General features: G+C 46.6%; 2 long non-coding RNA genes across 4 annotated transcripts in view; one reads left to right on the forward strand and one right to left on the reverse strand.

Annotated features, from left to right (window-relative positions):
* The window catches only part of LOC103093058 (uncharacterized), a 35,717-nt gene extending 35,304 nt beyond the window's left edge, over nucleotides 1-413 (reverse strand). Inside the window, exon 1 of the long non-coding RNA XR_457697.3 lies at nucleotides 1-413. This is a non-coding gene — a long non-coding RNA (uncharacterized LOC103093058).
* LOC130456366 (uncharacterized) lies at nucleotides 295-24,302 on the forward strand. 3 transcript variants are annotated; one of them, XR_008915117.1, is made up of 3 exons: nucleotides 301-456; nucleotides 15,306-15,391; nucleotides 23,915-24,302. It is a non-coding gene; the product is annotated as an uncharacterized LOC130456366 (long non-coding RNA). The 3 variants fall into 3 exon arrangements; XR_008915115.1 differs by lacking the exon at nucleotides 15,306-15,391 and having other exon boundaries at nucleotides 295-456; XR_008915116.1 differs by lacking the exons at nucleotides 15,306-15,391; nucleotides 23,915-24,302 and adding an exon at nucleotides 887-2,421 and having other exon boundaries at nucleotides 295-456.
* Nucleotides 24,303-25,126: the final 824 nt, after the last annotated feature.

Here is a 25,126-nt window from a genome sequence, read left to right on the forward strand (position 1 = left end):
CTCCAGGAAGTTCCTTCCATCTACTGCTGTTCTGCCTTTAGGAGAAGAGAGATGTTGAGAATAGATAGGAAAACACAAACTTTAATGCTATAGAAAATGTGACTTAGTGAAAAGCATGTACAAAACTTAGAGCCTGGAGAGATCTGGGTTCAAATTCCACCTTTGAAACTTACTAGCTGATTGGGCATTTTCACATCTTCAATTCCTGGCCTGCAAAATGGGGGTGAGGAAAGCAAAGTGCTCTCTATAATATCTGTGTGTTACTAAGGAATCATTATGAAGTCACCTCTGTTGGTCTGCTTGGTGTCACAGGAGAGGGCAAACAGTGCTTGGGGACTACCACCAGAAGTCTGTAATCCAGAAGAAGCCTCCTGGCAAGCTAGAACCAGCTCAGGGAGGGGGCAGGCTTCTCCTTTTGTTTCTAGTCCCCCAGGAGTGGCATGCCCTAGGCTCCAGGTAGGGGAAATTCTTCTTTGTTGATAACCCTGCTCCCCACGTTTGCAGGTGGAACCTGCTTCCCTAGGAAGCGCATTGTTCTATCATCTGGACCCGGTTTGGAGCCAGGAGGGGGCGGGGGGCGGAGTAAAAGCCTCGGTGTCCAGGAGATACCGTTCGGGCCTGCTTATCTGATCTGCGGCTAATTGAAACTCTCTGCTCAGGAAGGTCAGCCTGGTCCCCTGACAACTGCTGAGCTGAAGCCGGATGGAAAACCTGGGCTGTGATGGGCTGGGCGGAGGGAACCCAACCCAGCTTGGGCAAAGACCAGGACCCTTGCCGGGTTTAGCCCGAGTTCCTGCTCCTGAGGAGAGCCATTCTACCGCGACCAAGGGACTTAAGGGCCCGGCTTGGGCCTCGGGGTAGGCACTCTGAGGCCTCTCTCTCTTAGGTCACATGGTCAGCTTGCTGGAGCCTCGAGTCCAACCGGCCAGCGCCTGTGGAGCAGCGGAAAGAGCCTCTGGGGCGCCTGGTTAACCCCTCAGTGGCTGGCCCGCTCCTCTCCCACGCACCACACCCAGGGGGATCGACTCGGATAATCACTCAGAATTTCCTGCCTCCCCACTCTGGGCCTGGGACGGCGTCGGAGCCAGGATCTTGGCCACAATAGAGTCTGGGACTTCCTGCCCCGCTATGGCTCGTAGAGACTGTGAGAACTGGGCCAAGCGCTCCATTTAGCTCCCTCCCTCCCCTGGCCTGGCTAGAGCCTGGGGTGGTGGTGGGGGCGGAGGAGAGCTCGAGAAGCGGTGGAGGTCTGGAGGAAGTCAGGCAGGGGCGACCCCCGTTCTGAGCCCCAGAGACAACATCCTGTGGGATCGCAGAACTGCTTGGTACCCCCTTCCTTCTCCTTCACCCTCCCCATCCTGTCACCCTCTCGAGGTCCCCAGGGTCTGTCTCCCCAATCGCTGCTGGGCAGGTGCTCCTGGGGGTGGGGATGGGGGTGGGGATAGAGGGGAAAGGATCGGAGGCTGTTGCTATGGAGCTTGAAGGCCTGGGGCGGGCAGTGGCCGCGGGGAGCCTGGTTTCCAGGGCTTCGTGTGCGGACGCAGTGGGCTGTAGAGATTCCAGGCCTCCGCTTGTCCGCGCTCCAGGCGGCGGGCGGGCTGGCGCGGGCTCCTCTAGGGCGGCTGAGCGCGGCGCCGGGCTCTCTGCGGCTCGCCGGCTCCCTGCCTCTGCAGAGCTGGCCTTAATCACGGAGGTGATAATGAGCCCGCCTTGCAGGAGGGAGGCATACTCTTGGCCCTGCCAGCGACACACAGGCTTATGGGGTACACGCAGAAACTAGAGGCATCTATATGCATCCCAAGTGCCCACCGACTCAGAGCCACCCGTGTACACACATGAACATATATTGTTTGTGCAAGACATACACATGTAACTAAACACAAGACATAGGTATATAGTATTTAGGGCTTGGAAGAAACCTTGGAAAGCAGATGGGGAAATTTGCAGCGTCAAGAGGGAAAGTGACCTGCTCAAACTGACCAGAGCTGGGATTTAAAACTAGTTTATTCCAAGCCCAGTGTTCCCCTGCCTCCCCCCTCCCTACAATACTCTGCCTATAGCTCATGCTATTAACCCGTGCATTTAAATATATTCCCCAATGATCTCTTCCAGCGACTGGTTGCCAACCCACCAGCCCACAGTATTCTTTTGCTATCACTGCGGAGAGAGAGCTCCCCAGTTTTTCAGGGTTAGGGCCGGATTGTCCAGAATAGGGGTGGGGGTGGGGAGTTGGGCTCTGAGCCAAGAACAGTATAGCACTTCGGCCTTTGGGATGAAAGGGGCAGGGAGGGGACCAGGACTATTATTAAAATGTAGAGAACCCATAAAGAGGAAATATCTTTGGTCTGGGAGTAAGGGCTTTTTTGGCTGTAGTCTAGCCTCTGCAAATGGATTAAAACTGTACGACCTTGAACAAAATTACTTCATCTCTCCGTCCCTCAGTTTTCCTAACTGTACTATGTAGAAGTGGTAATACTGTCTAGATAACGTATGATATAAAACTACAAGGGAGCCTGGATAGCAGCTATTCAGTCCTGGGGCCCGAGTTTCCCGAATTGGCTCATTTCAGTTTATACTATTTATGCCTGGATTAACCAATGGGTTTTCTGGGTCCCACGGGCCCCACGTCTCGCCCCACTGCCTTCACCAAGCTCTCTTTAAGGACCAGAAGGCATCATCTTCCTTGCCCCGTGGTTTAGGGCAGGGGTCCCAGGAGGCCGGGGGTGTGGTAACCCTCTATAGGTCTAGCCAGTTCGGGACCCTTCAGGTCGAAGGCTTCTCTCCCCCCCCTCCCTCACTAGGGGCGGGAGAGTCTTCGAGACCATAATCCCGGAGGCCGTTGGCAAGCAGCGCGGGGTGACGCGCGGGGGCCTAGCTACCGTGACCTCCTCTGCGGTTGCCATGGAGACGGCGCACTATAAATAAAAAAAAAAAGGGGGGGGTAGAAGGCATTTCAAACCCGTTTTCAGGCCTGCTTAGCCTAGTAGGGGGAAAGGAAAGCTGCCTTTGATCCAGGTTCCCATCCCACCTTCCCGGCGCTCACAAGCGCCGGAGACAAACGATCCCCGGCCGGCGGCTCAGCCAGGAAATTACCGCCAATCAGACCTATTTACTGCGAAATAGGAAGCTAATTAGCGCGCCCAGGCCTGCCTTCCGCAGATCCCAGGAACTGGGGGGTGGTGTGGGGTTGAGTGGGTGAGGGGGAGGTGTTGAGAACACAGGGAGGGCAATAGGGCTGCTCTCCCCAACCCCCACTCCAGGCCATGCACAGACGCGTCCTCTGTTTCCTTAGAACCCCATTCCCGATTAGACCCAGGCCAGTGGTCGCTCAGGGGCGCAGACCTGGCCGGGAAAGCCTGGGGAAGGAGGGAATATTACATCCGCATCCTTCTGCAATGAATCAGAGCCAGGCTGCCGATTTCGTCTGGCATCCTGAGTCCCCAGAGGATCGGGAATAATTTGGGCGAAGCAGTGGGAGGTGTGCGTTACGCACTCGGAGGGGGGAGTGGGAGGGGAGGAGGGGTGGGTTGGTTGGGGGGGGGGTTGCTATCCAACAGCCCGCTGTGGTGAGAACATAGTTGACACTTCATTCCTTTCCAGTTAATGCAGCAAGTACGGGGAGGAAACTTAACCCTCTAATTGCTAAATGGTGCTGGTGACTGGGAAACAGCAGCAGCAGCAACAGCAGCAGGAATACCAGAGTCCTACCCTCTTCCCACATTTTTTCTTCTTTGTACTTGGGGGTCAGGTGTAAGGGTAATTTCTAACCCTTCAGATTCCAAGTTATTTCTCTCACATGCTAGTTCCTCGACTCCCATTGTCTTTAGTTTTATGGGTTATGTATATGTGCTTCCAGCCTCTACAAACTGGGAGATCTTGGAAAAGTCTTTTCAAAAAAAAATTTAAGGCTTCAGTTTCTTCCTCTGTAAAATCGAGGAACTTGAATTAGTTCATAGGATTTAAGGCTGGAAGGGACTATAGCAATGTCCATCTAGTCCAGCTTCCTCATTCTCCAGTCGAGGACACTGAGGTTCAGTTAGGTCTTGTCCCAGGTCAGGTAGCTAAGTAGCAGAATTTGACTTAAACCTGGAGCCAGAATTCTTTCCATTACCTCTTCCTGCCTCTCTGAGGTCTCTTCTAGCTCTACTAATCCATACCTCCTTGTCTAGAACAGGGCTTCTTAACCATTTTTGTGTACGATATGGACCCCTTTGGCAGCCTGAGGGAAACTATGGACTCATTTCCAGAATAATATTTTTAAATGCATAAACTAAAGTACACAGGATTACAAAGAAAGCCAATTCTACTGAAATAGAATTTATTGAATATTAATTCATGGAACCCAAGTGGTGAATCCTTGGTCTAGAATGAGCTTTGTCTTACCAGTGATTTGTGTGGCCAGAATTAGTTAGATTAATTGGCTTTTGGTTGGGGGTGGTGAGTGCTTGGGGGTTCTGTGACTCAAGACACATTTTTATCCCCCCACCCAACTTTAGATGATATAAAACATATTTAAGGATCTCTTGGACCATTTGGTGAGCAATATTGGGGTTCCTGGGCATCAGAAAAGAGTTGCAGGTGAGGAGCTCATGGTTCTGATGCTTTCAGGGGGAAGTAGGGAAAACCAGGCAGGGCTGGGAGACTGTAGGAACCCACTTCTTGGCCAAAACCCTAACGCTCTAATCTGATTAAATTGCCAACGTGATCTGGTCACCCTCAATCAAAATGGCCGGGTTCCTGTTTTGCTTCTGACGGCAGAAATGTCACCGGCTCTGCATTAAGCACGCTCTGCAGGAACTCAGGCTTGGCTCATAGTCCTTGCCAAGCCGCCTGCCGCAGACAGCAGGGGAGGGGGGGGAGCCAGCAAGAAGGGGGGGTGGCCTGGCCCTGCCTGGGGTCATCCTTTGTCTGGCTGCTTAGGACTCCAGTCTTTCTCTAGTCCTTTTTTGCAGTCACCCATCTGCTCTTCCTGAGCTCCAGGGCTATTCTTCCCTCCCAGAATCCAGCCACCTCCAAATCCCTAGGTCCCAGTGTTAAGAAACAGGTAGAAAGGGCCCTTCTCACAACAACATATTTTTACAGCAGAGGTATTGGGAGAGTGTCTGGACTCCATGAGGTACCACTCCCCTCCCCTAGAGACAGGGAGAAAGACAATGGACTTCTGAAATCCGAAGGACTTAGAATTCTCTCTACTTCCTCCAGAATGGATATGTGTTTGAAGAAATCCCCTTTATAGCTTAAGAAGGACTATGTCATAATGGTAACAAAACAGAGTTGCAGATCTGGTGATACAAAGTGGTTTGGGAATAAGAAAACCTTTAGGACTCAGATGTAAGTGCTGTCACTTCCCCATCCTGGTGGCAATTCTATATAGGCTTATTGCTTAAATACATCTCTCCTCCAATTGTAGTCTATTTCTATTGAGTAAGTCACCATGCTCACAATTACCCAGGTTCACAGCCTCTGAGTCATTCTCAACTCATTATCTTCCTACTCCTGTATCTTTAGGAGACTGAGGCTAAAGGGGAGGTTAAATGACCAAGGTCACATAGCCATTATCTGAGGCACCTAAGCAGTATAGCAGATAGAATGCTGGACTTGGAGTGAGAAAGATCTCAGTTCAAACCTTGACTTGGACACTGTGTGATCCTGGTCAAGTCACTTAACCTGCCCATGCCTCAGTTTCCTCATCTGTAAAATGAAGGATAATCAGGAGTATGTTGGAGCCAGCTCAAAGATGGTCACATTTTCAGTGTGAGCATTCACACCTTGGAAATTGGCAAATGCTACAGATCAGGGATTGACTTAATGTTTTGTTGGTTGATTATCTACACTTAAGACAATAACAGAGAAAATGTTAATGGTGCAAATTAAACTTAAAAGTATTTAAGGGCAGCCAGATGGCTTAATGAATAGAGAGAGCTAGGCCTGGACTTGAGAGGACTTGGGTTCAATCTGGCCTCAGATATTTCCTAGCTTTGTGACCCTGGGCAAGTCACTTAATCCAGATTGCTTACCTCTTGCTGCTCTTCTATCTTAGAACTGATACCAAATAGAAGGAAAGGGTTAAAAAAAAGTCTATGTACATTGTATCTTCTCCTAGGTAGCTGGTTGTTAACCATTTACCACCAAATCAGTAAGGTTAGTATTAGTACCTACCTTGAAGAGTTATTGTGAAATTCAAATGAAGGTGACATGTAAAGTACTTTGCAAACTTTAAAGTCCTCTATAAACAAAATAGCTATGATTATATCCAATTAGTCACCAAGACTTGTCAATCCTATCATCTTTCCTCAAATCCATCTCTTCCCTCAACATGGCTACTAAGTTTAGGCACTTAACATTTATCATATTGTTACTGTGTATGTGTGAGATAATATGTCTTTCCCATCCTATATTTCAAGCTTCATGAGAGCATGGATAGTGCCTTATACACATTTTAATTCATCCCTTCATTTAATTTATTCTAAAATTAAACCAAATAAAGGGTCATATTCATATTCATAGTAGAACCGAAAAAAAGATGAAACTGTGGATCTTCATGTACAGCTTACTTTTCTTAAAAAAATTTTTTTTTTATAAACCCTTACCTTCCATCTTGGAATCAATACTGTCAATTGGTTCCAAGGCAAAAGAGTGGTAAGGGCTAGGCAATGGGGGTCAAGTGACTTACCCAGGGTCACACAGCTGGGAAGTGTCTGAGGCCAGATTTGAACCTAGGACCTCCCGTCTCTAGGCCTGACTCTCAATCCACTGAGCCACCCAGCTGCCCCCTTCTTTTAAATTTAATAATACATTTCACATATAGTTTTTTAAAAATTGTCCTGTTTGCCTGTGATTTTTTCTGGCTGAAACATCTTTTCTCTTCTGTATATTTCTCGAATTTTGACATGTCAGGCCCTAGTATCTGTCTCAGTGCTGAGCCATTATCATCTGTGTTTAGTAAATGCTTAAGAAACATTTGCTGAAGTTTATTGGAATTAAGATTGAGTGGATGGAGGATTTTGAAGTCTTGAAGGCAATATGGCCTTAGGGGGCCACTTCTTACCCCCACCTAGATCCTGGACTTTTAGTCAGACTCTATATTCTAGGCTGACTGCTACAGAGTGAGTGTGTGTGTGGAGAGATGGTGGTTTGGGGCAGGGGTAGGCAGCAGTGACAGAGGAATGGGGATGGGGATATTATATGAAAATCCCAAGAAGCAACCCTCTGAACTCCACAAATCTTAGACATGATGGTAAAGAGAGAAAGGGGCCTCACTCCTCACCCATGGGATATCCTCCATTCCAAGGAGAGGTTGGGGGTGGTGGTGGGGTGGGGAATGTTTGACTTCTACAAAAATAATTAGCTTAAACAGGTGGGAGATGGGAGCTGGCAATCAATCAGATTGTCATCATCTTTTTTTCTAGGCATTTGAGAGATATGCTATCCTGAGCCCACTCAGGAGAGGGCAATCCCTGGTGTATTATCCCAACACACCTGCCTCATAGCCCATGTGGCTGGCCCCTGCCCATTACATGCTCTGCTTTGACTTAAAAAAAAAAGGTTTTATTGATATTTTCTGTTTCCATCAGAGTTATCCTAAATATCTCTCCCTCTCTCCCAGAGACATCCCATATAACGGTATATTTTAGAGAGGAATAAAAAGCACAACAGATCATTACAATGAAAATGTTAAAAAATGTGCAATGTGTAACACCTATGAACCTCTAGAAAGAGGGGTAGCTTCTAACTCTTCATTCCAGTCCTCTTTGATCCTAATAATTTTACCTTTAAAAAAAATCTTACCCTCTGTCTCAGTATCACTTCTAAGTAAGGGCTAGGCAATTGGGGTTAAGTGACTTGCCCAAGGTCACAGAGCTAGGAAGTGTCTGAGTCCTGATTTGAATCCAAGTCCTCTATCCTCCAAGCCTGGTGCTCTATCCACTGTGCTACCTAACTACATTTACTTTTGCTTTTTTGGTATGTTGTAATTCTTTCCATTTACATTGTTGTAGTGACTCTGTACATTGTTTTCTTAGCCTCACTTCAGTCTGCATCCGTTCATATGGATCTTTCTGAGTTTCTTTGTTTCATCATACACATCTTTGCTTACTCTGTTGGATGATGGAAGACAAGCTTGAGGAAGAACTTTTTGAGTAGAAACTTTGAATTCTCTTCTCTTGCATTAACCATAGAAAATATTTCTATCAGTCTGAGAAGGGAGGTGTTGTCTACTATGCAAGACAACTCTTCTGGGTATCTTCTTGAGCCATGGGGAGCAGAGAGGGCTTCACTGACCCAGATGTTTTTCTCCCCAGCCTGCTGACTGTCATGTCTAGCAGCTCCTGAGGCAGGTAGATGTCACAGCGGAGAGAGCTGGTTTTGGAGTTGGGAAGTCCTTAGTTCAAATCCAGTTTTATCATAGTATAGTACTCACTAGTTATGTGACTCTGGGCAGGTCACCTCTGGGAAAGTCTCTTAACCTCTGTTAGCCTCAGTTTCCTCTTTTGTAAAATTGAGATTAAAATATGACCCTACTTCCCAGAGTTGCTATGAAGATCAGATAAGATCATACTTATATAAGCACATGGTAACTGTCTGGCACAGAGCAGTAGTAGGTACTTAAGCTACTAATTTCTTTTCTTCTTTCAAGGACTGGGTGTTTGGTGGGGTTAGTCTTTAGGACAGCTTTATAACATGGTTCAGCTTCTTTGGGCTTTAGCTGTAAAATAAGGGGATAGGCTAGAACAAAGGTTTCCAGTTTGGGACATACATACTCATAGGGGGCATGAAAAACTTGGCAAGCGATTATTGGGACTGTTGGGTAAAAAACTGCATTATCCTAATGAAATATTCCAAAATATTAGCAAAAAATGTTTTTATGTACTGAATAAAATTTTTCTTTATGAAGATCTATTGAGTCATATTTCTTAATCCATTTATTTATTTCACTAAATATTTCCCAATTACATGTAAAAATCTTTAAAATATTCATTTTTGAATTACAAATTCTCTCCCTCCTTCCCACTGATTCCACCTCTGGGGACAGCAAAACATATAATATCTAAGAATTTGATTTCTTATGTGTATATGCATAGAAAACTCTAGAATTTATTTCCTTTCATATTTGGTAGGCAGTATGGATGGGTTCCCTGAAGACCAAGGGGCACTGAACGAGATGATTTCTAGCTCTGACATCCTAGGATGCTGTGAATTCCCCTGGCAACTGGTCTGGTTCCAGCATGGGTCCCTGGAGATAAGAAGGACCAGTCTCCATATAACCGCTCAGTCTAAGCATCCAGGCTAGGACAGGATGGGAGGAGTTAGGCCAAGAGTGCCTGAGCCACTGCTCACTCAGAAATGCCATATACACATTTGTATCATAGTTTTTGTCTGTCTTAGAAGATATCCTATTTCGAGGATGTAAAACTGGTCCTCTTCCCCCATCACCCTGTTCTCTTCTCCTCAGACTCTGCAGGGTGGGGCTAGCCAGTCTGGTCCAGAGGAAATGATTGGCTGGGCTCTGCCTGGCTCCATCCAGCCTTGACTGCAACACAGGAGGGAGGCTGGGGGAGCCTGGTGCTTTCCTCCTGCTGTGGCCGCCATCTCACGCGGCCTCATTTCAGAGGCTGTTGGCTTTGAAGAGCTGTTCCTACTTTCCTGCTGGGTAGGGGGTGGGAGAACTGCATGGGGAGGCGGGGAGCTGGGCCCGAGGGAGAAAAAGGAGGAGGGGGGTGTCATAGGCCTGAGCTTGTCACGAGAACCCAGAGCCAGCTCTCAGAGCCACAGGCAAGGCAGTCATTTGGATAAAATAAGACCCACTCAGACCTTTGTCCAAAATCTGAACTGTACCTCGTGCATTTCTGAGGTTGCAGCAAGGGCAGGAGTTGTTAACCTCTTCCTTGAGGTTACATTTTTCCCTACATACTGGATGGTCATGGAGCATCATGGGAAAGAGGGAGTTGCTCTCACCCTCCCTTGGCTCCCAGTATCAGTTAGTCCATATGACTGGTAGAGGGTCCACTGTGAACAGAAATGAGTGAAGTAAGCTCACAGAGGCTAAAGACTTTCCTTTTTGGCTTTGGGTTCCCAGATCCTAGCACAGTGCTTGGCACACAGGAGTGACTTAATAAATGCTGATTGACTGACTGATTATGAGTAAAAATTTGAATATGAGTAAAATGAGCATGAATACAAATAAATTTGAAAGATAAAGATAAAGTTGAATATTAATAAAAAGATTGTTGGGGCAGCTAGGTGGTACAGTGGATAGTGTGCCAGACCTGAAATCAGAAAGATCTGAGTTCAAATTTGGACTCATCTACTTCATTGCTGTGTGACCCTAGGCAAGTCACTTAATCCTGTTTGCCTCAATTTCCTTATTTGTAAAATGACAAGCCATTCTGCTATCTTTACTAAGAAAACCCTAATGGGGATCATGAAGAACCTGACATGATTGAAATGCCTGAACAATAACAAAAAGATTATTATATACTAAGCATTAAGTTACCTGGGCCCCTGAATTTAAGAAACTTATATTCTAGACTCAGACAATATAGGACACAGCCTGAGGAGGAGGTAGAAGGGAGTAATGGACAGGAAAGGGTGTTGAGGTTTGAGAAGTCAGAGAAGTGGTGAATGAGTGAAGCTATGGGAGAGTCAGTTGACCCACTTTCCCCAGAAGAACTGCTAGTATTGATTTGGTTCAGGGAGATAATTATTGAACTATCTGTCCACAGAACCAGGAGGAAAAAAAAAGGACATGGGCTCCCACATAGAGAGCCTCCTCCACTCTGAGGGAGTTCCACAGATAGTGTTGTTCTGTGGGATTTAGGAGCCCTGGGCTCTGGTCCTGACTTCTTTACTAATGAGCTGTGTGACCTTGGGTAAGTCCCTAGTCCTCAGTTCCTTCAAGCATAAAATGAGAGGATTGGACTAGGTGATCTCTAAGAGACCTCTTAAGAACTAACAGTCTCTGATTCTGATCCAAATGACCTTACAAATAGAACCACACTGGAGTGTTTGAGAGGGGAAAGGTCTCCATTTTTCATCCTCCATCCCCTTATGATTTGGTACCTTTCCTGGGCATTTTGCCAGATACTATACTCTATGCTATAGGCTTCTGTGTGCCTCAGTTTCCTCATCTGTAAAATGAACTAGAGAAGAAAAGGCAAAACCACTCAAGTATCTCTGCCAAGAAAACTCCAAATAGGATCAGTCACAACTTAAAAAATGACTAAACAACAAAAGATTTTGTGTACTCCTCTCCACACTGTTCGATTGTAAGCTCTTGAACAGCAAGGATTGCTTTATTTCATCCTCAGTACCTTATATGATTCTCTATCATAATAATACCTAACATTTATATAGCACCTACTATGTGTCAGACATGAATCCTAAGTGCTTCACAAGTATCTCATTTGATCCTCACACTAATCCTGGGAGATAAATGCTATTATTATCCTCATTTTACAGATAAAGAAACTGAGGCAAATGTCGGGCACTTATCCAGGTTCACACAGCTAGTAAGTGCCTGGGCTTGGATTTGAATTCAGGTGTTCTTAACTTCAGACCCTGTACTCTATCTACTATATCACCTAGCCACTCCTCAGTAACCACAATAGTACATAGTCGTCATTTAATGTTTGTTGAATTGAATTGAAATGATCATTGATTAAATATGTAAGGAGAACACCTCATGGGGAAATAATAGCTGAATTTCTGAGGCAACTACTAGGAGTTCAAATCTAACCTCAGACACTTTTGAGCTGTGTGGCTTAACCTCTCATCCTTGGTTCCTTCATCTATAAAATGGGGATAATAATAGTGCTAACCACCTAGGGTTGTAGTAAAGTTCAAATGAGCTAATATTTTAAAAGTACTTTTCAAATATGGAAATTTTCATGAACATCACACACACACACACACACACACACACACACACATGACATTGTTGTCTAGTCATTTTTTCGGTCATGCCCAACTTTTTGAGCCCCTTTTGGGTTTTCTTGGCAAAGATACTGGAGTGGTTTGCTATCTTCTGCATACATAGAGGTCTATCTATATCTACGGGAGTATATATGTGTGTGCAAGCACAGTACCGATGATTACTCTCATTATTATTAATGTAGGATTTGGGGGGTTATAAAGAGTTTTACAAAGATTAGCTCCCCCTTTCCTCACAACAACCCTGAGAGATAGGTGCTCTCATTCTAGCATTACTTCATGTGAGCCTTATAATAACTTCTAAACACACATATTATTGTTCACACTTATAGATGGGGGAAATGGAGCTCTCAGAGGGGCCAAATGATTTGTCCCAGGTTACACAGCCATTAGATGCGAAAGTCTTATTTAGTTCAAGTCCTTCTTCCATCTTAGAGAAGGGAATCTGACAGCTACAGGGGGAGAAAGCTCTATGGATGTTCCTAGGAAGGATCTTGATGTCTAGTCCCCAAATGTCTGTCAGAGTGCTTGAAATTCTACTGTTAGAGCTTCATTTCTTTGGGACTCAGTCTGGTTTTTGTCAAAATACAAATAATAGAGATTGCCCTCCTTGGCAGGAAGAACATTCTCAGTCTCATCAGCTAATGTTGAAGCAAGGCTTTGTGCTGGCACCCTAAGAGCAGGGCCTTGCAGGAACAGAATCTGCCAGGGCAGGCTTTGGGCTAGGGGGATGGGGTGGCCAGAAGCACTGCTAAAGGGAGAGGGAAGAATAGGCCAAAGACCACTTTGGCCCCCTAGGAGTCTGTCCCCAGGAAGTAAGAGTTTCATGGAGACATTGCCACCTGGAAAATGCTGATTGGTTGACAACCACTTCATCTGCTGCCCACAGCAGGGAGCTCTTCCCTGGGAGGAGGCCACTGCAGGGAGTCACAGAGCCTCACACCCGTGAGGAGGCTGAGAAAGGGGGAGGGTGGGTAAGGAACAGGGGAGGGAGAGAGGAAGGGAAGCCAGATGTCTGTCTGAGGGGGGGGGGACGGATCAGGGCTGGGTGGATTTTACAAAGATTAGAGCAGGAGAGAGGGATTTCAAAGGTTCTGATTTGGACTGAGTCCCCACCTTTTAGCAATCAACCCCTCCACCCTCCCAGGCATCAAGGGGGATATGGGACAGGTGCAGGTAGAATCTGATGCCCAAGGATGCCAGGGTTAAGAGACAACAGGCCTCTCCTCTGGCCAGATGAAGTCACCTCCTGTTTCTATATTCAGCTGGGGCGGCTAGCTCCCACCCAAGGCTCTGGGAGGGGAACCTTGGTGCACCTCCCAGTCACCCCTCCCCAATGTAAATCCCATGAGACCTATTACCTGCCTGTGGACTGATTTAGGGGGACAGGGATGGAGCCATTAGAGGCAGTGCAGAGACCAGGGTGAGTACACCCATAAGTCATGCTTCTCCCTCCCTTCCAGCGACATCCATGATAAATAGCCAGAGACATGGGCTCATCAAAACCAGTTTATGCCAAGGGGAAATTAATTTCTGTCTCTGATAAAGGGTGTGTGCGTGGGTGGTGGCAGTGGCAGGGGGAGACTGGCAGAGGCAAAGGCTGGTGATTGGGGTGGAGGTGGGGATACAGTTGACAGTACCTGACTTGGATTAGCATAAATAAGATGGAAAGTCCTCAGGAGAGGGGCCAGTCAGGTGGGGCTAGATGATTAGGATCATAGATAGTTTCAGGGCTGCAAAAGGTCTTAAAGGTTATCTAGGCCAACCCTCTCACTTTAATGATGAGAAAACAGCCTCAGAGATATGAAGTGACTTTCCCAATATCACACAGTCTATCAATCAATCAACGTCACGTGCCTACTATGTGTCAGGCTCTGTGCTAAGCACTGAGGATACAGATATAGATTAAGGAGTTTACAATCTAATGGGAGAAGACCAGGGATACAGTTACTAATAAAAACATCTAGTCCCTGCCCACAAGGAGCTTGCAATCTAATGAAGAAAGACAAACCACAAAAAGGAAGCTGCAAAGGGAGGGGAGAGAAGGAAGGTACCCAGAACAGAGGGGCATGTTGGAGAGTTTCAGCAAAGTCCAAAATAAGTGTAGCTAGTGGTCAATGAGGTAGAAAAATGGCTTGGCTTCCTCTTTAAATAGAGGCCCTAGAACCCATGATCATGTGCTCTAATCATAGGATCCAATCCAAAGGGTGAAGAATATTAATGAGATGTTAGTACCAGGGAGATCCAATCTTGCAGTATAACGATGAGTTTCTTGGGAAAGGAACATATGTTAGAGAGTTTCAGAAAAAAACAATAAATAGCAGAACTGAGACTTTAATTCAGGACCTCTGCTTGACTCAAAATTCATTTCTTTCTATTGACCATTCCTGTTGCTTCCTCATGGAAAATGGTAGTCTAAAGATAATGTTCAGGGGGCAGAAATGATGAGATTCAGGCTCTTTACCACCTCTCCCAGATCTTGCCCTAATGCCCTCTTACTTTTTTGACTTTGCCAGGCCTCTTTGCCTGAAATATCTCTCTTCCCTGGCTGACACCCCTATTCCCAAAGAAGGCAGCTTGAAGAAGTGGAAAGAGCTTGGCTTAGGAGGAGCTGGGTTCCAATCCTATCTTGATAGCTCACCACCTGTGTGCTAAAATCTTTGTATGTTTACATCCTCTCCTGGTTAAGGCTACTCCATTCCTTATAGTCTTTCCTGATCTCAAACCAGTTAAAAGAATTCTCTCATCTGGTCTCATAGTGTATGCTTAACGAATGATGAGAATCTGGACTTAAAGCTTGAAGTTTTGCTCCACTGTTCATTTACAGGTGAGCAAACTGATATCCAGAGAGGACTGGTGATTTCCCTAAGTGATTTCCCTCCTCCCCCCCCCCCCCCCCCCCCAGTAAACAGCAAAGCTAGGATTTTTGTAGTTGTTGAATGGTTTCAATTGTGTTTGACTCTTCATGACCCCATTTGGGGTTTTCTTGGCAAAGATACTTGAGTGGTTTGCCATTTCCTTCTCTAGATCATTTTACAGATGAGGAAACTGAGGCAAACAGGGTTAAATGACTTCTCCAAGGTTGCACAGCTAAGTGTCTGGATTTGAACTCAGGAAAAATCTTTCTGATTCCAGGTCTGGTGCTTTATCCTCTGAGCCACCTAGCTGTCCCAGAGCTGGGATACATTTATCAAATTAGAACATGTATTATGTTTATGTTTGTATAGATCCCATTTCCCCTATTAACTGTGGGTTCCTTCAGGATAAGGCCCTTTTCTTATTCATCTAGGTTTCCCCCAATGCCTAGCCTATGCCATCTTTTTGCCCCTTGGCTGATGTGAATTTTTCTCCATGTCCAACTTGTCTGTAAAATACAGTTCAAGGATTCTACCATTCTACAGATGAGGAAAGTGAAGCTCAGAGGAATACTCAATGCCAATGGAAAATGAGCCCAAGGACCCAGGTCTGTCTCCTATTTAATGAGTGAGGGCTCTCTCCTCTGAGCCAAATTGTCAGTTTTTATTGCCTGGTGCCTGACTACCCTGACTGGACTTTGGTGGAGGGTGGGTAGGATTTAACTTAAACGATATGCAAATAATTCATGGTTATTTTCCACACCCAGGGCTACCTTCTGTTCTCCCTATTCTTCTCCACTCAGACCCTTATCCCTGATTGAGCATGTGTCTTTCTGGTTCCCTGTCTTGAATTTCCTGGTGTTCCTATTATTAAGCTGATTCATTGCTGAGTGATTCTGGGAAAAGATAGCATTGGAAGGACAGAAGCTGGGGAAATGGAGAGGATGTTCACTGGCACCAAGGAATCAAGGCAAGGGAGGGACTTAAAACACATTCTTCCTTGGGGGTAATGAGAGGATCACCATTCCTGGAGATTTTGGTAGACAGGAAGGGTCATTGGGGTATATGTTTGAGAAACAAATACAGAGACATAGAGAAAAGGAGAGAGAGAGGAGAGAGACAGAGACAGAGAGAGAGGAAGAGAGAGAGATACAGAGAGAGAAGGAGGGAGGGAGAGAGAGGAGAGAGAGAGAGGGAGAGAGATCAGGTTGACACTACAGTAGTAGACTAGTTAAGGATTTAATGGGATTAGCAAAAAAGAGGCCTTAGGTTCTGAGTGTCTTTGAAGATGGCTTCCATCTGCAGACAGCTCTATGTGGAGGCAGAGGTTGTCTGGGATAACCCTCTACTTCTCCTATATGTGATAACTATCTGTCCTTCATTGAGCTGAGAGTCAGGAGACCCAAGTTTCCTGGTTTTGTCATGAATTCACTGTGTGACCCTATTAGACAATTTCCATTTCCTTTCTGGGCCTCAGTCTCCTCAGCTGTAAAAGGAAGGGTTGGACTCAAACATTTCCAAGGAACGTCTCCTTTAGCTCTGACATTCTTTGATTCAATGATTACTCATACCATTCAGAGTCATGAAAACCTTTCTCTCTTCGGCCCATTTTAAGAGAGGAATTCAATTTCACAAACATTTATTAAGTGTTTGGCTCTGAGGGTTACAAAGATGATTAAGATTCTAACTCTACCCCTAAGGTACATAGAGTTTAGCAGAGAATATAAGACAAGGACATAAATGCCCTAATAAAGATGATGACAGTAAGTGCAGGTAAGAGGAGGCTTTCAAAGTCCCTCTGGACTCTGGAGACTTGAGAAGAGAGATCAACTAAAAGGGACCAAGGCTCCAGAGATCAGGAAGACTGACCCTCGACTTTATTACCTTTTTCTGCTATGAGCATTTTGGGAATAAGGACGGAACTGACCTCTCTATTCAGGATGGAGTCAATCCAGGAAGCCTCCATCTTTGGTAAAAGATTCCCACCTTGGCCACAGCCAATAGATAAACCTTATTAGGTTGAGCCAAGTCAAGAATTTGTTAAAGGGGGGGGCAGTGAGGTGGTCCAGTAGCTAGAGAACCAGGTCTAGGAGGACCTGGGCTCAAATATGTCTTCAGATACTTCCTACCTGTGTGACCACTTAAGTCTGTTTATCTAGCCCTTGCCCTTCTTAGGGTTGCTACTAAGCCAGAAAGTAAGGGTTATTTAAAAAAAAATAATTTATTAAATGACTCTTAAGTGCCAGGTACTGTGCTAAGTAAGTGCTGAGATACAAAGGCCAAAAAGCTGGACTCTCTTCTCAAAGATCTCATAAGCTAATGGCGGAGCCAACGTACAAATAACCATGGACCAAAAAAAAAAAAGAGAGAGAGAGAGAAACAGGATAAATTGAAGATAATCTTGGGGGAAGGTATTACCATTAAGGGTATGATTGGCAAAGGTTTCTTGCAGAAGGTAGAATTTTCCATGATCCTTGAAAAAGGCCAGGGAAGTCAGGAGAGTGAGATGAGAAGGGAGAGCATTCTGTGCATGGGGGACAGCCAGAGAAAAAGTCCAGAGTCCAGAGCTTGTGTATCTTTTTGAAAGAACAGTGAGGAGGCCAGTGTCTTTGGATTGTAGAGTGCATGAAAGGGAGTGAGGCATGAGAAAGCTGAAAAAGGCCAGGATGTAGAGATCTTGAAAATCTAAATGGGGTTTTATGTTTGATCCTGAAGGTAATAGGGAACCTGTGGAGTTTGAGTGGGGGGCTGACATGATCAGATCTATACTATAGGAAGATGAATTTGATAGTCAAATGGAGGATGGACTGTAATGGAGAAGAGACTTAGGGCAGAGCCACCAACCAGTTATTGAAATAGTTCAGGAGGTAGCTAGATGGTAAAGTGGATAGAGTGCTGGGCCCAGAGTTAGGAAGACTTGAATTAAAATCTAAACTCAGGTGCTATCTGTGTAATTCTAGGGAGGTCATTTAACTCTGTTAGCCTCAGTTTCCTCATCTGTAAAATGAACTGTAGAAAGAAATGGCAAACCACATTAGGATCTTTGCCCAGAAAACTCCAAATGGGGTCATGAAGAGTCAGATATATCTGAAACAACTGAACAACAGGAGGAACCTAGTGACATGTGAATACTTCTAGGGGTGGTTTTTCAGCTTTTTCCTTCTCTCCTCCTGATGTCTCTAGATTCCTTCCTTCCTTCCTTCCTTCCTTCCTTCCTTCCTTCCTTCCTTCCTTCCTTCCTTCCTTCCTTCCTTCCTTCCTTCCTTCCTTTCCTCCTTCCTCTTCCTTCCTTCCTTCCTCTTCCTTCCTTCTTTCTTTCTTTCTTTCTTTCTTTCTTTCTTTCTTTCTTTCTTTCTTTCTTTCTTTCTTTCTTTCTTTCTTTCTTTCTTTCTTTCTTTCTTTCTTTCTTTCTTTCTTTCTTTCTTTCTTTCTTTCTTTCTTTCTTTCTTTCTTTCTTTCTTTCTTTCCTAGGTAGAAAAACAATGGAGGTTTTTTGAAGTGACTTGCCCAGGGTTTCATAGCTAGGAAGAATACGAGGTCAGATTAGAACCCAGGACCTCCTGTCTCTGGCTCTCAATCCACTGAGCCCTAGGTACCTTAAAAGACCTTAAAAATTCCTTCTAAACATATTTTTCCAGCACAGCCAATTGAGGATTTCAGGACACTTTGTGTCTCAGAGACTCTGGGAACAGAAGACCAGTGGAGGGAGAATGAGGATTCTGTGAAGAGGAAATGTGTCCTAGAATCAGAATTCTAAATCAGAAACCTTACTATCACCTCTACCAGTCTTCCCAAACTCCCAACAGAGTGAAGTGGGCATCTTTGAAATCCAGGCCCAATAGCAGCTGGCATTTATTTTAAAACACTTCAAGGTTTACAAGGTGCTGCATTCACATTTGCTCATTTGATCCTCACAATGCACTGTTATAAGGAAATTAATACTGCCATATTATCATCCCAATATTACAGATGAGGAAATCAGGTGCTCTTGTGTACACACACACACACACACACACACACACACACATACACACACATATTATAAGAATCAGAAGTTGATTTTGAGCCCAGGTTTCTTTTGCCTCCAACTCCAGGCCTCTTTTTACAATCCTCCTCATCTGGTCACAGTGGAGAGAGAATGAGTCAGACTCCTCAATGGTGAATTAAAGCTAGAGGTGAGAGGCCAGAAGAGAAAGACTGGGAGAGATTTGTCATGCCAGTTGTGGGAGGGACCAGCATAGATATAGGTGAGGAGCAAGAGGTTGGTGACCAGGGATGCCTAGCCTCAGACTCTCTAGTTTAGATTTTGGGGAAATAGTTGCTTTTGGAGAAAGCCTCCTATGTACAAAAGTATTTATAGGGGGCAGGTAGGTGGTTTAGTGGATTGAGAGCCAGAGCTAGAGATGGGAGGTTCTGGGTTCCAAGGTAGAAGCACAGTAGGGCTAGTTAAGTGATTTGGGTGGCCTCAGACACTTCTTAGTTGTATGACCCCCCAAATCACTTAACTAGCCCTACTGTGCTTCTACCTTGGAACCAATACATAGTATTACTTCTAAGATGGAAGGTAAGAATTTTAACCACTCCCCTCAAATAGTTATAACAGCTTTTTATGTAGTGGTACAGAAATGGAAACCAAAGGGGTCTCATCAATTGGGGAATGGCTGAACAAGTTATGGTATAGGGATGTGATGGGATACTGGTCATGTAAAAAATGATGCAGATGAGTTTTAGAGAAACTCTGGGAGTTTGTATGACTGATACAGAGTGAAGTGAGTAGAACCAAGAGAAATATTTCTATAATAACAAAATGATAAAGACAAACAACTTTGAAATATTAAAGAACTGATCAATGAAAGGATCAACCACAGTTCCACAGGACTCATGATGAAACATGTTGGCCATCTCCTGACTGAAAGGGGATGGACTCAGACTATTGAGACATTTTTTGAGCATGCCTAACATGGGTATTTGGTTTGCTTGACTATACACATTTGCTACAAAGGTTTCTTTCTTTTTCAGTAAAAGAGTAGATTGAGGCAGGGGGTGGAGAAAATGTTCATTTCAGCAAATAAAATTTTATTTTAAAAAATGTTTAATTGCTCAACAATTTAATCTTTAATCACTCTATAAGTCTTTATTGAGTACTAACAAGGGTACTTTGATTCAGATATAGGAGGGAAGAGAAAGAAGCAGATAAGACATCATTCTTTCTTTCCTCATAGATTTTATTTCATTCAAAGAATGTCTTTTAGCATGATGTTCCCAATACATTATGGGCCAAATTTACCTTCACTCCCATTATCTCAAAAGTTGTCTCTTGTAATAAAGAATAAACAAAGATCTGGTCAGCCTAACTGATATATAATCTGGCCTCAGACACTTCCTAACTGTGTGACCCTGGTCAAGTCACTTAATCTGATTGACTAGTTCTTGCTGTTCTTCTGTTTTAGAATGGATACTTAAAAACAATTTATACCTCCACCAAGTCAGAGGACATATACAATGTTCTACACTCACAGGACCCCCACTTCTGTAAAGAAATGGGGAAGATTCATTTTCTTAACTCCTTCCTGGTCATCACAACACAATGGTCAGGTTTTGTGTTTGTGTGTGTGTGTTCTTGTTTTTTTTTCATTTACATTATCAGTCATTGTATAAAACATATTTAAATAGCACTTTTAAAGTTAGCCAAGTGTTTTCCTCACAACCATCTTGTGAGGTTGGGAGTAAAGGTATTATCATCCAATTTCACAGATGAAGTAATAGCCCCAGAGTTTAAATGGCATGCCTAAGACTCTATAGCTAGTAAAATTTGAGGCAGAATCTGAACCCAAGTTTGGTAGCCCAGTGGGCTATCATGAACCAGTGGGCCAATTCCACATCCTCCAGGAAGGATATAAGAGGGAGTTCTGAGAAGATTTGGGTTAGTCCTGAACATGGAAATTTGGAATAAAAAAGGGTCAGGGTTCAAATCCTAAGTCTTTCATTTGCTACTTGGGTGGCCTAGAAAGTGGCCTTCCACTTACTACTTGGGCAGGTAATTTAACCTTCCTGCATCTGTTTCTTCATCTGTAAAATGATAATTCAGAACTGAATACTCTGTAAGACCCCCTCCTGTTCTGTATCTATGATCTAATAACAATGACATGGGGGTTTTAATGCAGTTTTATTTACCCCTCCCTTTTTTCTCCACAATCCTTTTTCCAAGGACACTATGAGGATATGAACCCTCTTTATGGGCCTTTTATGCACCCCCAGAAAAAGGGCATTGAACTTAACTAGTATCCACTATAGACTGTAGACCATGGAGATCATACTGACCATGGAGGGGACTCTGTCCATGGATGCTGACCATCTGGCCTCAGACTGAGTTGATTCCTGCAATTCTGTGCACTGTAGTACTGTGGAAAGTGGGATGAATTGGAATTAGAGGAGCTGGATTCAAATCCCAGCTTTTGCCATTACTACCTGTGTGACCTTGGGCAAGTCAACCTCTTTCAGACTGTATGACCTGCTTATCTGTAAAATGAGGGGTTTGGATTAGATGGTCTCTGAGTCCTCTCTCAGCTGAGGCGTGAACAGAAGGGTGAATGACCAGTGCTGGTGGTGGGTGATCAAGGCCAAGACATAAACGATGGGACCTTTATTCCTTCTATTAGAGTAGAGTGGTGATGATTGTCTATTGAATGCCAAGGTGAGACTTGAATTTCTGGGTGCATGGTGGGCTAAAAGGCTGTGGGTGGGTGGGACAGGGGCTAGGGAATGACCTCCTGGTTAGAGAGAAAGCTTCGTTTGACTGCATTCACCTGGCCTTTTGGAACATTGCCTCTTCTTCCATCTTTCATCTTCAAGGGAAGCTTTGGGGTTTGGACTTGACACTAAAGGGAGCTGGGAGGCAGGACCCAAACAGTCTAGCAAACTGGAAGACCACAGGTCCCTCTGTGTCTTCTGGTCTGTGGAAGGCCCGTGTGTAGGACTGGGGGTGGGAAGGGGTCTGGGAATGGCTCTGAGCTCTGGGGGTGAGAGGTGTGCAAAGGCAGAAACTCCCCAGGGGAGGGAGGGAGGGAGCCAGCTCTGGGGTAGGCTGGGAGGGGCAAGCCTGGTGAATGTCTCTTTGTTTGTCTTCTCACTGAACACACGCAGACATTTCCCCCCCCAGGACTGCCTTCTCCCCAGCCAAAGCCAAACCTGCTCCTTCCCCAGGCCTGCAGTTGGTTCTGCAATTGTCCCCAGGGGCCCTGCTCTCTCTCCACTTCCTCTCCTCCTTGCTTCAGTTAGTGTAAAAAAAACAACCACCACCACCCCAGCCCTCCTCCTTGCTCTCCTCCTCCTCCTCCTCCTCCTCTTCTTCCTCCCTTCCCCCGCCCGGAGCAGCCATGCGGATTAGCTAGGGACACCTCGGAGCTGACGCCAGCACACTCCTCGCCTAGCCTGGTGGATCAGCTCACAGGCTGGTGGAAAAAGCCAGGGCCTCCGTGCTAGCCCCCACTTCCCTAGCTCCCCCTCTCCCCACCTCTCCTGGCCCCAGGTCATCCCTGTTGCCAGCCCAATGCTGTACTGCTGTGCTGGAGTTCCTAAGGCCGGGGCTAGATCCCAGGCTCTCTGCTCGGCTCTGGCTGCCTTTAATTAAAGATGACACGGCTCAGCCACAGACCTCGGGCTGTGGGTGTGAGTGTCTGGGGGGGGGGGGGGGACTGCTGTCTAAGTGGGGGGTGGAGGGAAGGAATGAAACTGCAGGAAACAGCAGCTGCCTTGAGGCCAGAAAGCTGGGCTGGAGGGAAGGGTCTCACCACTGTGGCAGCCAGGGTACAATCCTGGGAGGGATGTGGCTGTGTGGGGACCTAAAATACTGGAACCCCATGCCCTGAGGTGGGGAGGCTGGGGGAAGCGTATAAGAGATAAGGTAGGGTTGAGGACAATCTTAGAAACAGGCTGTTGGAGCTGGAGAGAATCTTTCAATAAATCTAGACCTGTTCTCTCTTTGAAGGTGCAGAGATGGGGAACTGACTTGCCCAAGATCACCCTGCTAGTTAGTGGCAATAACACCATTTCTAAAGAAATTATTAGGATTTGTGTATATCTGCAGGAGTGTCTGGTGATGAAAGATATGTTCCTGGGTGAGGATTTAGGGCCATCTGCATACTCTCAAGTGTGGATGGTCGGGCTGGGACTGGAGGCTTAGTGCAGAGGGCAAGGGTCTGTCTGTCTGTCTCAAGGGCACAGACTTTTCATGTGTATGTTGAGTCCTACACTGGAAGCCTTTTAAGATGCACCCTCCAAGAGGAAGGTGAAAGAGGAGGTTGGGGGAGGCCCTGGCAGGCGAGGCCTTTTAGCTAGCCCTGGTACTAGAGAGCTGGGCTCCTCCCTCAGGGTAACACCGCCCTCCGCAGCTTCGCTGCCACACTGCAGCACCCCCTCCCCTCGGCCCCCAAACCCAGCAATTAGAGGCCTAATATATTAATTGTCTCTAATCTCTCCTTGGCACGCCCCAGCTGCAAGGTCGCAGGCGAGATGAGGCGGGGGAGGCGGGAGGACCCGGATGTCGGAGAGAGTGGCCTCCCCCCTACCGTATCCTCCCCCCCCCCCAGCCCCGCAGGTGCAGTGAGCCCGAGGAGTGGGGGAAGGGAGGCACACCCGGCTCCCACCCGACTGGGAGAGCCGGATGCCTGGGTCCCTTATAACTTGGGGCCACCGGATCCAGCCAGATTCCTGAAGCTTGGGCCGCAGAGGGGTTGGCGGGGGTGGGGTAGGGGGAGGAGTGGGGGGCGAGCGGGGAGCGAGCAAACACCCTAGCTCAGAAAGAACAATACAGCCCTTTGTCTGAGTGCTCAGAAGCGGCACCTCGGTTTTGATCTCCGTTTTGGGCACAGGCAGCAACCACCCAGGGCCAGGCCGAGAGCAGAGCAGGGAGAAAAATAGTCCTATGCCCCCTCCTCTTCTAGGCCCATTCTCCCCCGACCCCTTCACGCCGCCTCCTCCTCTTTCCAGAAGGCTAGGCCTTTCCTGTGCTGGATCCAGCGTTCAAAGCGTTAAAACTTTTTTTTTTCTCTCCCCCCCCCCCCCCCCCCCCCGCCTCCCTCCTTCCCTCCCTCCCTCCCTCCCCTTCGCCTCCCCTGCGCTGCCTGTCGCAGAATCCTCGCCTGCAGCTTCCTGCCCTGAGCCCGATTAATCATGTACCGGAGGACACAGCAGGCGTCCTCTCGCCGTGGGCACGGCCAAGCGAAGCGGACGCGTCCTCCCCGGCTCCGGGCTCGGTGGCGGCGCCGGCCGCGCGGGGACAGAGCCAGCGCTCTCTGGCCCTCCTGGCCTCAATCGATGCTTTCTCAGTTTGATACTGGGCTTAATTGTGAACCTGGCCTGGGAGAAGTGCGTGCGAGGCAGCGAGCGCAGTGTGCCCTCCTGCCCGGCCTTTCCCGCGCCCCCTCCCCTCCCTCTCCCTGTTTGTAGATGACCACCAGAACACAACCCTGCTGTCTGCTTCTCCCAAACAAAACACGCTCTCTCTCTGGGCACATAATATCCCCTCTGTATTGTGCGCAAAGACGCCGCCACCGCCGCCGCCGCCGCCGCCGCCACCGCCTCCGTGGGTACATTAATTTTAAAACCGGCTCCTTTTCATGGGAGGCAGAAAGAAGTGGGTTGTGCGGAGTAGGGGGGGGCGGGTGGTTTGAGATGAGGGGGGCTAGCTAGAGCTTTCATCTCAGGCTGGCTGGCCAGAGCCTTGGTGTTCAAAAAGGTGTGGAGCCTCCCCAAGGAGCTGCTGACCCTTCCTATTAGAACCCCTTTTCTCAGACTCAGCTCTGTGCCTCAGCCCGGCCTCTGTTCACGGTCCTGAGCCCAGCCTCCTGCAGCTTGGCTTAGCCTAGGATGGAGAGAGACTAGTGAGGGGTCATCTTCCCAAAGACATGGGTTTTCTCACCTTCGACACATGCCCCCCTCCTTCCCGTGATCACAACAGACTCTCATAGCCTCCTGAGCAGTTCCAGATCTAAAGGTGGAAGTCATGAGAGAGGTCCCATTTGAACCTCTGCCTCCGGACCCTGTGGCTTCCCTGCTCTCTGAAGGGGGGCGGGGAGGGGGGGGGAGAAGGAAGAGAAATAGAGAAAGGGAGAAACTTCTATTTTTCAAGTTCTCCAAGGGGATACTTTCTCAACTCCCTTTGCTCCCTAGAATTGGTGTCCTCTCTCTACCCCCCCCCCCCATCTGGAGGTTGTTTTCTTATTTATGGTTTCAGTCAACTTCTCTCTAGCAAAATCGATACTATTTCCTTTTGTCCTCAGTGGAGATCTTGGCAAATGGCTTTTTACTAGAGTGAAAAATAGTTATTTCACATTCTGGAAGAC

Source organism: Monodelphis domestica, chromosome 1 (genome assembly GCF_027887165.1).
Source record: "Monodelphis domestica isolate mMonDom1 chromosome 1, mMonDom1.pri, whole genome shotgun sequence".
Lineage (NCBI taxonomy): Eukaryota > Metazoa > Chordata > Mammalia > Didelphimorphia > Didelphidae > Monodelphis > Monodelphis domestica.